At 40.0% G+C, this 17,116-nt stretch overlaps 1 protein-coding gene across 1 annotated transcript in view; it reads left to right on the forward strand.

Moving 5' to 3' along the window:
• The first annotated feature begins 16,087 nt into the window (after nt 1–16,087).
• Nucleotides 16,088–17,116, forward strand: part of ADGRF5 (adhesion G protein-coupled receptor F5) — a 101,732-nt gene continuing 100,703 nt past the window's right edge. Inside the window, exon 1 of the mRNA XM_041721832.1 lies at nt 16,088–16,437. The gene's annotated coding sequence lies outside the window, so the exon portion shown is untranslated. The remainder of the gene's footprint in view (nt 16,438–17,116) is intronic.

The following is a 17,116-nucleotide window of genomic DNA, read 5'->3' on the forward strand; positions in this document are numbered from 1 at the left end:
TTTGCCTTAATGTTTCAGAGGGGTAGGAGCAAAGTGTTGAAATAAATGTATCACTTGCCTTCCATGTGAATTGCCCTAGTAAATCTCAAAATGTTTGCTTTCTTGAGGCAGGGACTTCTCAGTTTTGTCAGGTGATTCACATCTTATCAGGAGGTGTCTGCACTTTTGGAACAAATAAGAACATTGGAGAAAATAGCCACTTTGGTGGAACAAGAATGATATTTATGAGGAATGAATTAATTATCCTCCATTAACAACATGTCATATTTATGGCTTTGCAAGACAATTAGCTTTAGGGAAAAAGATTACTTCCACTTTTCCCAGGCTTAGAATTTGTTCTTTCTTTTCTCTTTCTAGAGGACAGAATGTCCCTCAGCATGGAACAAGCAGACCAGGTAGTCAAAATATCTTAGAATATTCTCATTTAAACAAACAGGAACAAACATCCTTAGGGAGGTTTTCTCTGGTGATGTTGGAGTTCCGGTTGAGATTTTTCAAGCAGAAGTTTTGAAAACAAATACACTCTGCAATCTCCTACCTCTGAAAAGCAATAGTCATTCCTTTTTCTGAAGGTGTTTTCATGCCCATGAAAACTGAGACCTTTTCCTCCATTAGAAATTAGATTATTACCCTTGTGTGTGTTCTTTAGGAGTCACTGGTTTCCCTAAACAGAAGATGCTAGTAATCAGTGGTAACAGGCATAGCTGTGTATGCAAATATAGACATGGAGTGAGAGTAGACATGAAACTTTCCTCTACATTCAAAATTCTGGATTCTCGTCCAGTTTCTTTCCTTAGAGGACAATGTCCCTTAAAACCAGTCGTTCCAGCTTTCTGAGGTCCAGTCTTCCCACCTATACAACAGGAGAGTTGAACTAGATTAAGCCCATCAAATATACGGCACACATGCCTTCTCCTCCTATATCCTTGGCAGACACAGCTAATCCATCACTGATCTCTTCACAAACTACTTAGCCTTGACTTTGTAGTATAATTCTTCTCAATTAAATGCTATAGGCAACTGCTACCAATTGAGTAATTAGGTAGATTTGGTATGCTCAAGATGTGACCCATTTATTACTTCAAGCCTGAATATTATCTAATGGCTTTTTCAATCCAGGATCCTATTTTCTTCTGTTAGCAGAATAAGTCTTTGGAAAAATTTTAGCATATTCTATGGAAATTTTAGTGTATTGTTTAAATTTAAGGAATATTCTGTAGAGTGCAGGAAATTAAAACATGCTAGTAGTGGGTGGATGGATGGAATTCTCACTTTCCATTTATGAATCTATTTTGCTCTCTGGAAATTAGCTTAGTAATATCTGACTTGAATAACTTACAAATGCTCTGAGCATTATCTCTATATGGAAATATTTTGGGATCTCTTTTTTAATGTTTTTATTTTAATTCTAGTTAGTAACATACTGTATTGTATTTGTTTCAAGTATACGATATAGTGATTCAACACTTCCATTCATCACCCTTTCGGGTGTTTGATGAGCCAAGGTGTTTGGCTCATCACAAGTGCACTCCTTAATCCCCATTACCTATTTCATCCATCCCCCAATTTCCCCCAAATCCAATAACCCTCAGTTTGTTCTCTGAGTTAAAAGTCTGTTTCTTGGTTTCTCTCTATTTCCGTTGCTCATTTGTTTCTTAACTTCTACATATGACTGAAGTCAAATGGTATCTGTCTTTCTCTGACTTATTTCACTTAGCATTATACTTCCTAGTTCTATCCATGTCTTTGGAAATGATAAGACTTCATTCTTTTTTAGGGCTGAATAATATTATATATATATATTTTTTTTCTTATCCATTCGTCTATCAATGGACACTTGGGCTGCTTCCATATCTTGGCTATTGTAAATAATGCTGCTATAAACATGGGGATGCATGTATCCCTTTGAATTAGTGTTTTTGTATTCTTTGGGTAAATATCCATTAGTGTGATTGCTGGATTGTAGGGCTGTTCTATTTTTAATTTTTTGAGGAAACTCTAAAATTAAAAATAATAATTGTTTTCCACAGTGGCTGCAACAGTTGGCATTCTCACCAACAGTGCATGAGGGTTCCTTTTTCTCCACATCTTCACCAACACCTGTTGTTTCTCATGTTGTTGATTTTAGCCATTCTGACAGGTATGAGGTGATAACTCATTGTAGTTTTGATTTGCATTTCTCTGATGATGAGTGATTTATGAACATCTTTTCATGTGTCTGTCGGCCATCTGGATGTCTTCTTTGGAGAAATGCCTGTTCACGTCTTCTGCCTATTTTAAAAATGGATTATTTGGTTTTTGGGTGTTGAAATTTACAAGTTCCTTATATATTTTGGATCCTAACCCTTTATCCAATATGTTATTTGCAAATATTGGGATCTCTAAACTGAGGTAGAATTATAAGGTATTACTGTTATCTTGCCCTCAGATTTGGAGGACTGAGGAATTCTGTTAAGGTAAATCAGTAATATTTCTTCTCTTCCCTTTTTGTAATGCTGAAAGAAAGACAGCTCCAGGTCATTTCTGCTTACAACTTACAACTACCCGGGATGCCTGGGTGGCTCAGTGGTTGAGAGCCCGCCTTTGGCTCTGGTCATGACCCTGGGATCCTGGGATCGAGTCCTGCATCAGGCTCCCCACGGTAAGCTTGCTTCTCCCTCTGCCTATGTCTCTGCCTCTCTGTGTCTCTCATGAATAAGTAAATAAAATCTTAAAAAAAAAAAAACCCTTACAACTACCCTAATACATTAGGCTAAAAAGAGTTTGTTCACAGATTTGGAATTTGAAGTATTACTCATACAATGGGAAGCTCTAAAGAAAGATTGCCTTTAATTTCCAGAAAAAGTTCTATTAGAGCCATAAATTTCTGGATATTCAAGACAAAGATTTTTTTTCATAAAAATATTTGATCTGAATAGATATTAAAATTGGCTTATTTAGAAGAGAAAGCTTTTATAAATCTCTATTTCATATAATTTGGCAAATTTTTAATGATGCTGTTTGTATATATAGTATCATGTTAGGAATACAGGAAGGATAAAGAATGGAAAGACCAAGACTTTGACCACAAGAATCTCATAGTTTAGTAAAGGGAGTAAGAGAAGTAATCAGACACAACAAAATAAGAAGAATGTCCTTCCCAGAGGAGACCAGGAGATTCAAGAGGGAGGTATCCTCTAGCTAAAAGGATCAGCTAAAGCTTCATGGAAGAAGAAACAATTGAACTTAATTTTAAGACTATATGGGATATCCACCAGTGAAAATCAGATTATTTTGAAGAATGAATGTGGTACCACTGCATGGTTTGACTTGAACATGAGAGAGCCTGGGTAAAGGATACCCAATTTGAGAACCTATTTAGATGTCCAGGCATGAAGTAATGATGACCCAAACTAGGGAAGTGTTGGTAAAGATCAAAAGGCAGAGGACAGACAGGAAGGACATTGCTGAGATAAGTCTCCCAGGACTTGGTAACTAACATCCATCATGAGGTGAAGGAGAAGAATGAGTTAAAGACAGCCCCACGTGCCCAGCCCAAGGACTGGAGGAACAGCCATGCTATTAGCAGAAGGGCTAACCTCACGGGAAGTAGCTTCATTAGCACATTTGGAATAGGCTGAAATGTTAACTTTGCAGGCAAAATAATTTTAAAGGAGGACATTTGGTCTCTGCAAATAAATAAGACTACCTCTGCAAAAGCTTATAACTTTTGCCTTAGTCCTTCTTGATAATTTAAGTGGTATGATAAAATGGCTTTTGTCCTCTAAACATATTTGTATATGGATATAAATATTGGAATGGATGCTAATGCACTCAATGAGAGATGTCCTTTAAATTTTAATTTATAAAAATAATAAAATAAAAATAATAAAATAAAATGAATAAAATAAATAAATTTTAATTTATAGGTATCTGCATGAAAGTTTGACTATTTTAACAAAACCAGTAAAACTTCTGCCTTCTACCTATCTAATTGGTTTTTATTTGTTTTTGTTTTTTTTTTTTTTTAAGATTTTACTTATTTATTTATTTGAGAGAGAACACACGGGGTGGGGAGGGACATGAGGGGAGTTGAGAGAGGGACAAAAGGGACAAAAGTTGAGCTGAGCATGGAGCCCAACTCAGGGCTTGATCTCACGACCTTGAGGTCATGACCTGAGTTGACATCAAGAGTCAGATGCTTAACTGACTAAGCTTGGTGCCCCTCTAATTGGCTTTTATAACGTAAGTTCAAAAACAGGGTGTTTTGATACTACTGGTACATGTTGTACAATCCATTTTCAAGGTCAGCTTTGGCCAATGAAGATATTTGTGACTTGAAATTCTTAAACTCTCAAAAACAAATAAAGAACATAAATAATGCAACCTCCCTGGAAGCAAGCAGCAATTATCAGAATTAAAATAAAAAAAGACTGAATAAATGGAAAACAATTGCTAACATCTAATCACTGAAATAGGCCATTGGGCATTGGATGTTATTATTAAAAGAATAATGTTGTGTCCAATATTCATCCAAGCATACTGATGATTTTTTGTGGTAATAATAGAACAATATTTACAGAAAACACTGGAAAATTTTTAGGTTAAGCAGAAATTATTTTGAAATTTGATGCTAAATGGGACAAACAGATAAAAAACACAGATAAAAATAATTAAACAAATGATCTCTATCTAGAATGGAAAAATTTAAAAGGGATTACTAATTATGAGTAATAAGATAGAAATATTTAATTCATAAGATTTTAAAGTATGCATACCTTAGATCAACTAGATTATATAATGATAAAAATCTTCTCGTACACCTACATTTATCATACAAATTATGAAAGACCACTGAATGAAGAAATAAAAAAGTCAAAATGTATAAGTGCTTTGCTGGTTTTTAGATCTTTTGTAATAAGTGAGAGTTCTGGCTTTGACGAAAAGCTGAAAAAACAAATTTTAATTTTAGGCATTGATTTAAAAGTTTGCTGGTGGGTGTCTGGGTGGTTCAGTAGGTTGAGCCCCCAACTCTTGATTTTGGCTCAGATCATAATCTCGTGGTTATCAGATCCGGCCCTACGTCTGGCTCCATGCTGGGCCTGGAACCTGCTTGAGATTCTCTCTCTTCCTCTTCCTCTGCCCTTCTTTTATCTCTCTCTAAAAAAAAGTTTATTGAGAATTGTATTCAGGTGAAGAAAAAACACATCATCTAGTATTCAACATAGCTTGGGTTTGTTGCCAGGAGACAAAGCATTAGCTTGTGGACAACAATGGAGTTCTATGGAACAACAGAAAATTTATATGCATTATTGTTTGTATCTATTTCCAAAAGATGGAAAATGGAAGAAATTAATGTCAAATTTGGCCATGCAACCATCCTTAGACATGTCATGGTAATGCTGACAGAATGCTTTTAAGCAGTAAGATTTAAAAAAAATCAAATGGATAGGGGAATTCAGCGAAATAACAAAAGAGCTTCAAATAAACAGCAAACTGTGGGCTTCATCAGAAATTCAGGTAATTTTGAACATGAGCTGAACTCGTTATTTTGTTATTTGGAATGAACTCTGCTTATTCATGTAAACATCAGAGTTTGGCCATTTCACTTACAAAAGAATCACAAATGTTTTTTAAAGACTTTAAAGAAAAAGTATTTTTGTGAATCAAAAGAAAATGCATGAGACCTGTATAGTAAAGTGACATTCCAATGAAATATAAGTTAATTAAGCAAGAAAACAAAAATATGTATGTGAATACAAAGATTTATGTACAAATAATTAAAAAAGAAAGTCCTATAAGGATGATTTTCTTTTTTTTTAAGATTTTATTATTTTTATTTATTCATGAGAGACACAGAAAGAAAGAGAGAGAGAGATAGGCAGAAGGAGAAGCAGCCTCCCTGTGGGGAGCCTAATGTGGAACTTAATCCCAGGACCCCGAGATCAAGACCTGAGCCAAAGGCAGACGCTCAACCACTGAGCCACACAGGTGCGCCAGGATGATTTTCTTTATGGATCAAAGTATGCTCCCTACTGAAGAGAGATTTAAACAAATGTAGAAATGTAGTGCTATTTGTAATTTTCTTTGCACTATGTCAGCTTTGAAAAACTTGAAAGAAAACGAAGTATAAAAATATATGGATCTAAATTTGGGTTGGTGATATGGTTAAAATTTTTGCAATATATGATATAGTAAAATTTATATAATAACACTATCTTACAGTATTTTCTATGACAATGCTAATTTATTATATGTTATTATATTATAATATTTGCAAATACTTGTAATGTTCATGGTCATTTCCCAATCTAAATATTTCTTTAAGACACTTTAAAAAGAATAATTCTAGTATTACCTCTCTCACAGAGCAAAGTGGAGCCAAATTTTGCAAGTAAAAAAATTTTTTTTTTGGCAAGTAAAATTTAAAGTGACTAGAATTATCTCCCAAAAGGGTTCATCTCCCCACTCTATTTGGACCAGCTCCACTCAAACATCAGATTCAATGTAAAAATCTGTTTTATCCCAAATTACTGATTTTCTGCATAATATTATTATTAATATTGTAATTATTTTTGTGCTTAGTTTTCTTTGCATAAGAACAATTACATAGGCAGTGTAGGTCATTTCAGGAAGCCACCGGTTCATATACTTAGTCATTCTTTCCTTAATTTATTTATTCGATATTTATCATGAAAGTCAAAAAATACCTACATTTTTTAAAGTGTAGCTGAGTGACTATGAGTCAGTTACACAACCTCCACGAGCTTTAGTTTCCTAACAAAGATGGGAGTCGTTATATCCACCTTTCAGAGTTGTTACTGGAATTAAGTGAAACATTCAACTTAACATAGCCTTTGGTATGTGATAAATACTCAATAATTGATGGCAATTACTATTGTCATTATTCTAGAAATTTTGTTTTTTGTTAAAAATACATTCTACATATTCAAATAAATGAATGTGTTTTGGAATAGAACATTTTTGTGATTTCTAAACTGTCTTATGCACATTTTTATCCTATTTTCATCAGATATGGAAATCTGGGAAGGACAATTGAGATAATAGTAGATAGCAATTCTTTCTAGAGTACCTTAAAGTTGTATTCAAACTCTCAATGAAGTCAATGTTCTGAAGCTTAGGTGTTTCTAAACTTAAATAGTTATGAAATTATATAATTGCTTTTACTGTGAGCTGCTTGAGTCGCTAGTGTTGGGAACAAAATTTGACAAGGAGTCTGGAATAGGATTGTCAAATCTTGATGGTGTTGACAGACTTTTTTCTCCCGACGGTGGCTGGGGATGATTAGGAACAATGCATGTTAATGAATATTCTTTGTGATTCTCAGAGACGAATAAAGAACACATTTTTTATAAATTTCAGTTGATTTGAAGAATTAATAGCTGGGGAATTATTGTTTCTGTGAGAAGAAATGACAGCTTATTGAGGCAGAGAGAATGGGAGTCATCCCCTGGGAATGAACTGAAACATTAGCTTTAGCGCCATGTCAACAATGATAAACCAAAGGAAGTGGTTTCAACCAACTGCTACCCACACCCTGAAGTGAGGGTTCAGTCCAGGGGGACCTTGATGGCAGCTTATTTTTCCTACATTTCTCATTCCAGAAAAAAGGAGGGCGAGTCTGAAGGAGAATATCTCATGTCATTTCCTAAGTCATTCAGTACTTAATACATTTTGTAATCCAGGCCAAGTAAAGAGGCAGTGCATTCTGTAAATCACATAGATTTAATGGGTGAAATGGGTCCTTGTCCTCATGCCTTCTATCATTCTGTCTTATTTATTTATTCAACAAGTCTGTGGCACCAAGAGGGATACAAAGCTGTTAAAAGATACAGTCAAGATGCTCAAAATATAATACGAAAGAATAAGCCATGCATATGCCAGGAAGAAAAGCTAGACACAGGTGAGGAAAGCAAGAAAATGTGGCTATTTAAATCAACTAAAGCACTGTAGCCTTCTAAGGGAATAGCATAAAGATGGATGCTATTTTATTTTTTTAAAGATTTATTTATTTATTTATTTATTTATTTTAAGATTTATTTATTTATTTATTTGGTTGGGGTGAGAGGTAGAGGGACTGAGGGAGGAGCCTGATGTGGGGCTCAATCTCAAGACCCTGAGATCAGGACCTGAGTAGAAACCGAGAGTCTGATGCTTAACCCACTCTGCCACCCAGGTGCCCCCAAGATGAATGCTATTTTAGAAGATATCTCAGTTTGGAGATGAAGGCTGAATCCCCCTGGGCATTTGGATGAGTGGGTACAAAACTAAGAAGAGAGATGACTGCTCTGCAACACGGAGTGTGAAGAATTAGAAATTTACACAGCAGTGAGAGGAGGGGACCCAGGGGAAAGAGAAGAGGGAGCTGCCAGGAGGCTCTGAAAAGGAAGAAGAGTCTGAGCACATGATGTAGATGGAGGCTTCAGGAAAACATTGGCTAGAAAAATTCCCTGTGGAGTGGTGACAGAGGGACTTACGGACCATGCCTCCAGTAATCGATGTAAGCTGTTTTCTAGGCTTTGGTGTAATTACCCTCTGCCTTTTCTCAGACCTTCAAAAAAATCTGAGTGACCCAAAAGCCTTATGCTTATAGGACTTTTGGGAAATGAAAGATGTGGGGTTCAAAAGCAGGAACCCAGAGCTATGTCTTGGCAGCAAATCATTTGGTGTTGGTTCCAGTACAGCCTCCAGCAAAGATGGAGCAGAAGAACTCAACTCTCCCTCCCACACAACTTCCTTGAAGATCCCAAAGGAATGGGAGGTGTGAGGGCTGGCTTTAGGGATTTCCCACAGAACATGGGAAGGAAACTCCAGCCATTCTTTAGGTATCATATGGAAAAGGCTGAAATCACCCCACAGACTTGTTTCTTGGGAGAATGCAATGGGTTAATCTGTCAGTATGTTAGTATGTTCACTTGGCATATAGTAAGCACTCAATTAGGTATTGATATTATTATTTCTATTATTTGAACAGCTGCATTATGAAATCATAAATGGATAATATATAAGAAAAGGAAAGGCTAGTAAATGACAGGCAATATGTGTTCCAGGATTTCAGGGACAGGAGTGATTACTTCTGGCCACACTTATCAGAGAAAGGTTTGTGAAGGAGTTGGACATCATGCTGGGCATGTGGGCTTGTTTGAGAGTAATGGATGACTTCAGCTGGCTTCATCTGGAAGCCCAGCTCTCTGCAGAAAGGAAAAGGTTCATGGGAGGGAGGGAGGTTCATTTGGGTCTGGAATCAACACTAAGTACAGAAAAGCAGAAGTTACACTGGGAAGGCACGATGGGCATAGACTGGGAGGGTTTGAAATGGCAATCTAAAGAGTAAAGCCTCTTGGTAGGCAGTGTGTGTATGCTGTATGCAGCACAGGTATCCTGGGATGAACCAAGTATCAAAATCATAGCTTTAAGGGAATGAACCTGACAGCAGAGTGCCAATGGCTGGGAGGAAGGAGTCCAGGGAAGGAGAAACAGGATAATTTTTCAGTAGTTCAAGCTGGAAAAGATAAATACAAGCATACAGAGATGACAGTGGGCATGCAAAGAAAGCAGCATATGGGAAAGATGTGTCAAAATAATAATCAGCAGGTTCTGAAAGCTGATGTGGGTTCAGGGAAAGGATGGAAGCTAAGAAGAAGGTAGAAGTCACACCCCAGATTTGAATCTAAACGTCTGGAAGAATGGTGGCATGGACAGGAAAAAGGGTGTGAAGTCCTTTGGGAAAGATTCTTACTCAAAGAGGAATCAGGAAAAGCCAGACCAGGAGGTGAGGTTGGGGGGCGGGGGCTGGAAAGTCTGAGGGTAGAGCCCCTGGGTGGTACAGAGGCAAGGGGAGAAGGGAGAGAAGTTTCAAGAAAGTATTGATCGACACATGGAAAGTTTCAAGATGAAAAAGATGAGACCTGAGAAAAGCCCTCATTAGCCTTAAGACACTGGTGACTTTAAAGAGGGTGATTTAGAGAGAGAGAGAGAGAGAGAGCTTTGTAGAGCTTTGCAGAGAGGAAGAGGCTGGGTGATTATCATTTGGTTTTTTGATAAGCTTGGGTGAAAGTGGAAGAGGAAAGATAGGATGGTAATTCAAGGGTAGGCAGAGCTAAGGTAAAGTTTGTTACCGAAGTGTTTGTGGAATAAGAAAATAGACATGCTTTCAGGCCAAAGAATTAAGGAGTAACTACAAAATGAAGGACCACACACATTGGAAGAGGACATGAGGGGCCAGATCTCAAGAACGTAAGTAGGGCGAGCCCTGAAAATCCTTGTCAAGCAGCTCTGAGGATCCAGCTGTGGCCCGCAGTGGAGATACCTCTTCAGTAACGTCCTGTGGCCTTCCGCATCAGTCACTGAGAGGGCAGAGAAGATGGATCGGTAAGTCCCCCAGGAGCGGAAGTTGCAAGTGGCACTGTGAAATGTCATGAAAGAAAAATATGATGGAAAATTGGCAAAGAAAGTATTTAAATTGCTATCCTTGGCCTCTCTCTTTCTCTCCCTCTCTCTCCTTCAAAAGAAGAAAAGTAAAATAAAATCTAAGAAAAAAGGGATGCTTGGGTGGCTCAGTCAGCGTCAGACTCTTGCTTTAGGCTCAGGATGATGATCTCAGGGTCATGAGATCAAGCCCTGCATTGGGCTCCAAGCTCGGTATGGAGCCTGCTTAAGATTCTCCTTCTTGGGATCCCTGGGTGGCGCAGCGGTTTAGCGCCTGCCTTTGGCCCAGGGCGCGATCTTGGAGACCCGGGATCGAATCCCACATTGGGCTCCCGGTGCATGGAGCCTGCTTCTCCCTCTGCCTGTGTCTCTGCTTCTCTCTCTCTCTCTGTGTGACTATCATAAATAAATAAAAATTTAAAAAAAATTAAAAAAAAAAAGATTCTCCTTCTCCCTCTGCCCGACCCCCTCATAACAAAATAAATAGTGATCCACAGCATCTAAGTTTGATAGGAAAGTAAGAGTAACTTGAAATGGGTAGAGGCTAAGAAAGGTGGTATAGAAGATCCAAGGTAGACACCCAGTGGAAGTGAGGAAGAAGAGTTAGAAGGATGTGTCTGTTCCCCCCACAATTCAAACTTAGAATCATCTGTTTTGTAATTAGAGTAGTTCCAGATGTAAACAACACAGGGTGGTGGCCTTCGTGGAAACACAGGGTAGTTTGCTAAAGGGACATGAGAGTCGTTGGCCTGGAGAAACTCAAGGAAATGAGAGGCTGAGGTCTTGAAAGTGGGCCTGCAGGGACGCCTGGGTGGCTCAGCCGTTGAACGTCTGCCTTCCACTCGGGGGCATGATCCTGGAATACCCAGTCCCACATCGGGAACCCTGCATGGAGCCTGCTTCTCCCTCTGCCTCTCTCTCTCTCTCTCTCTCTCTCTCTCTCTCTCTCATAAATAAATAAATAAATAAAATCTTAAAAAAAAAAAAGTGAGCCTGCAGAAATCACAGAGAAGGACTGCAGAGAGAAGAGTATGAACCAGGTGCCAGCCTTCAAAGAATAGTGGAAGAGCAAGGAGTGATGGATGAGTGTGGCAAGAATGAAGGGACAACAGGGAGAAGGGAGGATCTGTGCCTGGGGGGCAGGCATGGTGACCAGGATGACATCCAGAGAGATAAGAAAGGGATCTGGAGGCAAAGGCTCTTAAGAAGGAGCAGGCCTTTAATACAAGCCCGAGCTGTGCCTGCTGGGTCACAGAATGCCGCAGGGGAAGCTAGCCTTGGTGTGGAGATCCAGGAAGGCCCCCAGCACCAGGGGCTGTGACATCATCACAGTAAAATCTCCCAGCTACCAGGTGATTTTCCTCAGTCACATCTTGAAAGAGACATGATCTTTGTTTGTTTATTCACTTTTTCCATCTGAGATGTTGGATGCAAGGCTGGGAGTGAATCTGAAACAAGGACCATCCCTTAACTAACAGGACAGTCAGAGGTTAGAGAAACTTAGGACACTTCCACAAAGCCATAGCTTTCTCCTCTATAACTAGAAAAAAAAAATTCCTCCGCATATTCTCAACTCAGATGGTTTGTTGCTAAAATTCCACCACCCAACCAAACCCAACAGGATTTATAGTCAGATGCAGAATGCCTACGTTTAATTTTTTAAAACAAAGTCTACTTGACATCATCCCAAAAAGTAATTTCTTTTTCAAACTTCCTAAGATACACACATTTTTAAAGCTAGGGAAAGTTTTTAGATATATTCGTTGAGGTGCCACAGGTTCTCCTTTATGGAAGAGCATGCATAGCTCTTATATGGAAGAGGATGCTGACCTGTCAGTTCCTCATGCAGGACCCTGGAATATACCCTGAAGGGGGCCCTAAGGAGATAAGGTTTCATTTCACACGGAGAAGTGAGCAAATCTCACCTTGAACCAAGGATAGCAATGCTGTTTTTGAAAATATTTTATTTATTTTTTTGAGAGAGACAGAGAGAGAGCATGAGCAGGGGAGAGGTAAAGGGAGAGGGAGAAGCAGACTCCCCACTGAGCAGGGAGCCTGATGTGGGGCTCGATCCCAGGACTCTGGGATCATGAGCTGAGCTGAAGGGCAGATGCTTAACTGACTGAGCCACCCAGGTGCACCCTAAAAATACTGTTTTAAAGAACTATCAAATACCTGAAATATGTACTTTTTGCTTATTAAGATCTTCTTGCCTCCAAGATACTAGTTTCCAATGAGTCCAAACCTTGGCACTTTTACTCCACCTGGTGAACTCGTGTTCAGTTATGGCTTCATACATTTGGGGCTTTTCCTATACATCTGCCCTCACTGAGATGCTGTATTCTCCTAATTCTTCAGCTGAGGCAGTTCTGTTATTTCAACAGTCAACATGCTTCATTTGTTCCCTGTTTATATTTTATATACTCAGGGAATGTACACAACTAAGCAAAATATTGAAGAAAACAGAACTCTGACATTGCAAATACCCAATACTACTTAACTGTATTCATCAATTGTCACCAGATTCCTATTAAAAGATCATTTCCCAAAAGATGAAATCTTCACTCTCCTACAAATATAAAATGAACATGTGACAAAGATTTTATTTAACTCAATTAATGAAGGGATGGTAAGATGTTAAAAGCAGGTCAAAGAAAAATCTCAAAAGTAGATATATTACTACACAAGGCGTCAGGAATATTAAACTGAATTTGCTAATAAATACAAAACTAATACCCTATAGAGCTCTAAATGTAATGCTTGGGATAATCATTTCTATGGGGTGGAAATCAACAGTCTTTATTAGAGAAAATTAATGTGTATTTCTGCAAACAAGAATCATTTGCATTACTATGTTTCTGTATCCTTCAGAATTATAAAATAGCTGGACAAAGATAATCAAAGGTACAGACTCTTATAGATTCAGTTCCTCACAAAGGGTCTGCTAGACAGTACTTGACATTCTGTGACAGACAGTCACCTTTTCCCACTTTATTTTTATTGATTCATTTTTAAATATTTTTATTTAGTTTATTCATGAGAGACACAGAGAGAGAGAGAGGCAGAGGCATAGACAGAGGGAGAAGCAGGCTCCCCGTGGGGAGCTCGATGCAGGATTTGATCCCAGGACCCTGGGATCAGGACCTGAGCCAAAGGTAGATGCTCAACCACTGGGCCTCCCAGGTGCCTCATCTTTTCCCACTTTAAATGAAGTCTCTCACTATTTTTCTTGATGCTTCTGTTTTTTTCAAAGAGTTTATTTATTTGTTTGTTTATGTGAGAAAGCGTGTGCACAGGTGGGGCTATGGTGGGACAGAGGAAGAGGGAGAGAGCAATTCCCAAGCAGACTCCCCACTAAACATGGAGCCCAACATGGATCTCACAATCCTGAGATCATGACCAGAGCCAAACCAAGGGTTGAGCCTGACTGAGCCACCCAGGTACCCTGACAATTCTTTTTTTAATGGACATAATACCCCTTAATTAGAAACAAAATTGAGGCACTATGAAGAAAATTCAAACTCTTGGTTTAATAAATCTTTGCTTTATTATAGATATATGTGTATATTAAATTACTATTAATTGCCTCAAATTAGATATTCAGAATCTCGAATATTTAGATTACTTTTATAGACATTAGATTATGGATCTGTTACTGTAGCTTGTACTCTAATCAGACAATCTCAACAGGGGGTTCTTAGACAAATGCAGCCCTTACACCTGCACGAAGTGACTTGGTAGCTCAGGGGAACCATGAGAAACAACCAGAATATATGCTCAGCCACTCTAGTAGCAACACTGTGTGGGAGGAGGGTGCTTGCCTTGGGTTCTCCCCTTCTGGATTAAATGCTGGCCCAGCCTGTCATCTTCCTGTTGTCCTCTCCACCCCACTGTTTTCCAGCCTCTGCTGGATCCCCATGTTTCTTGTCACCCTCTTCTTTACCCACCTCCTTTTCTTGCTCCCACGCTCCCCTCCTGTCCCCTCTTTCCCTCCTCCCACCCACGTCGTCCCCTCTCCCTCTCTCTCCTCACCTCCAGCACCTTCCCATTTTCTATCGCCCTTACTAGCTTTGCTCCTCTGGCCGGCCTGTCTAACGTTTCATTTTTCAGACTAGAGGTCATTTCCTACCCACGAGATTGCCCTGTGAGAACAGGGAGGGACAGCACATGACAAACTGGTATGGTAATGGATATTGAACAAGAGCACTGCAATATCACCTGCGGAATTGATCCCTCTGCCTGAGTTTCAACTACAAAACCTCAACGACGATCTTATGTTTCCCTCTGAGTTTTCCCTTTTCCTAAAGGGGGACAGCTGTCTCCTGCCAACACTGAACTTACGCAAATCCCATCCTCCTGGGCCGGAGCTCCAGGCTGAAAGACACACAGCCCGTGACTTCGCAGAGTTTACAGATCAGGGCCAGGGCTTCGGCCCTCTGAGGGAAGCCTGGTTTGCAGAGGGAGGAAAGCAAGGGGGCCTGGGAATTAGAAAAAATGTTAGCTGGAGGATGTGAGATTTGAAGGATCGGGGGTCAAGGGAGGGCCCTCTTCATAGAATGATTCCCAGCAGTGGGGCCGGAGGAAATGAGAAGGGGGCGAGGGTGGTGGTGGGCCTTGACGTGAGGTGGGAGACGTTGGCCAGTGCCCGGTGCTGAAGGGGCTGGAAGCCCTGCGCAGGTGTTTGGCCTTTGATCCTAGGCTACAGAGATTTTCAGCGTGTGAATCGTATCACGAGGACTGTATTTGAGAGAAATTGTTCTGATGGCAGAGGGGAGAACGGATTAGAAGTGAGCCAAAGATCTGCAAGAAGACCACGGGCGTGATATGTTTGTGGTCCATGCTTGCTCACACCCCAATCCAGAACGTTCTGTTGCCCCCACCCCCCCCCCTCCCCGCCTTGCACCAGCTTCTGGGTGCACCGCATTCGAGGGTTGACTGTCACTCCTCCGGACAAAATGTCAACAGCCCCAGCCTCCTGCTAACTCAGCTGGTTGAAACCACACACACCCATAGTTCCAAGCCCCTTCCTATAGCCAGTACCGGCTTCATGGGCGTGCAAGCTGTACAGTTGCGTGCAGCCTGTATCGAAAGGGTCTTCATACTTGGTTTAATGTTCTATGTCACCATCTTGAAATCCTTAATTTTTGGAGGAGTGGCTTTACATTTTCATTTTTTTGCACCAAGCCCCGCAAATTATGTAGGGGGTTCTGCTTCCGGCAACGAATGGACGGTAGCCTTCAGATAATTCTTGAAACCCTCAGGCCAAACAGCTGAGGACTTCCACAGTTGTCCCAAGATCAGGCGCAGAACATTGCCAGCATTTCCAGAGACAGGAAGGAGGGAGTCTTTCCCTAGGATGGCCAGCAGACTCTTCCAGGCCTGCTCTGACCTGCCTCTCTTCAGGGGCTCTGTAACACATCTGGACCATGGCCAGAGAATGCTTTGGCTCAGTGGGAGAGGATGAGGGCATTCTTGACTTGTGCGGAGTTAAACACTTGGAGAAATTTCAGGAAGAAAGCACTTGGTAAAAGGTAAAGCAAGCTGACCCACCAGCCCCTGCCCGCTGCTCAGCTCATTCATATTTTCATGGGCCTTAGCATGTTTATTCTCCTCTTTCCAGTGGCCAAAAGACAAGTTTAAATTTCTTATTTCCTCTAGGGAGCCTGGAGAGAGGCAACAGGCACCAAATACAGGAAATCATGTGGAGAGGATCTTTTATTTATTAAGGGTTCCCATATTACTTCCCCTCCCCCAGCCTCCGCCTCCACCTCCAGCCACACTGTGTCTTCCAGCTTTTTCCTGCGGCAGAGAACAGAAGGCAGTTCACCTCTGCTCCCTGAGGTCTGTTTGAGCCCTGAGGATCTGAAACTGGTCTGGTAAAAACGCCTCCCTCCTGTGGTCGTGTGATTGAATGGGAGGCCTTTGAATTTCACCTCACCTAGGAGGTTCAGGGGAAGATCTCCAGTACAGGGTCAAATTTTAGGAGGCTGCAAATCCCAGAAGAGCAAGGTAGGTCCCCGTATTACTTTGTTCTGTCTTGGTGGGAATCAAGCTGCTCTGAAGTATATGTGTATATATGGCTTCTCTGGCTGGCTGCGTCTTTTCAACATGTGTGTCTTGTTGAGATTTACTGATTGCTGGACTGTGAGAAAAACTTGTGACCAGAGAGATGACATTTGGGCTTTTTTGATTTTGAACCTCTTTGGAAAAAGAATGCCAACTGGCATGGTACATAAAACATGGAGCTGATTCTTATTTTCCTTGGAGGGCATATCATATTAGAAGTTGCATTTTTTTTTTTTTTACTTCTGCAAAAGAGGGAAAAGCTTACTGCCTGACTTTTCTTTTCAAAACATAGACACCTACCATGATTTTTTAAAATTTCTTTCTGAGGTAGGGTTGTATTTTTTTTTTTTGAGTTAAAAATGTACCAGAGATCACAGAGGATTTTGTCACAGAAATAGAAATAAATGTTCCTAATGTTCCTAATTTAGAGTACCTATAAGTTATAAGTAAACGAACAGAGATTCTGTTTAGGTTCTGGTGGACTTCCATGTTATATTCCACATTTGAAAATTTGAAACAATTGCTCTCTCTGCAGATTCCTGATATTAGATGCAAGTAGTGACAATGTCTATGAAGTGATGGCCAAGAGGCTGATTTTATTTATCCTGCTGTGATAATTGGC

Source organism: Vulpes lagopus, chromosome 1 (genome assembly GCF_018345385.1).
Source record: "Vulpes lagopus strain Blue_001 chromosome 1, ASM1834538v1, whole genome shotgun sequence".
Classification (NCBI taxonomy): domain Eukaryota; kingdom Metazoa; phylum Chordata; class Mammalia; order Carnivora; family Canidae; genus Vulpes; species Vulpes lagopus.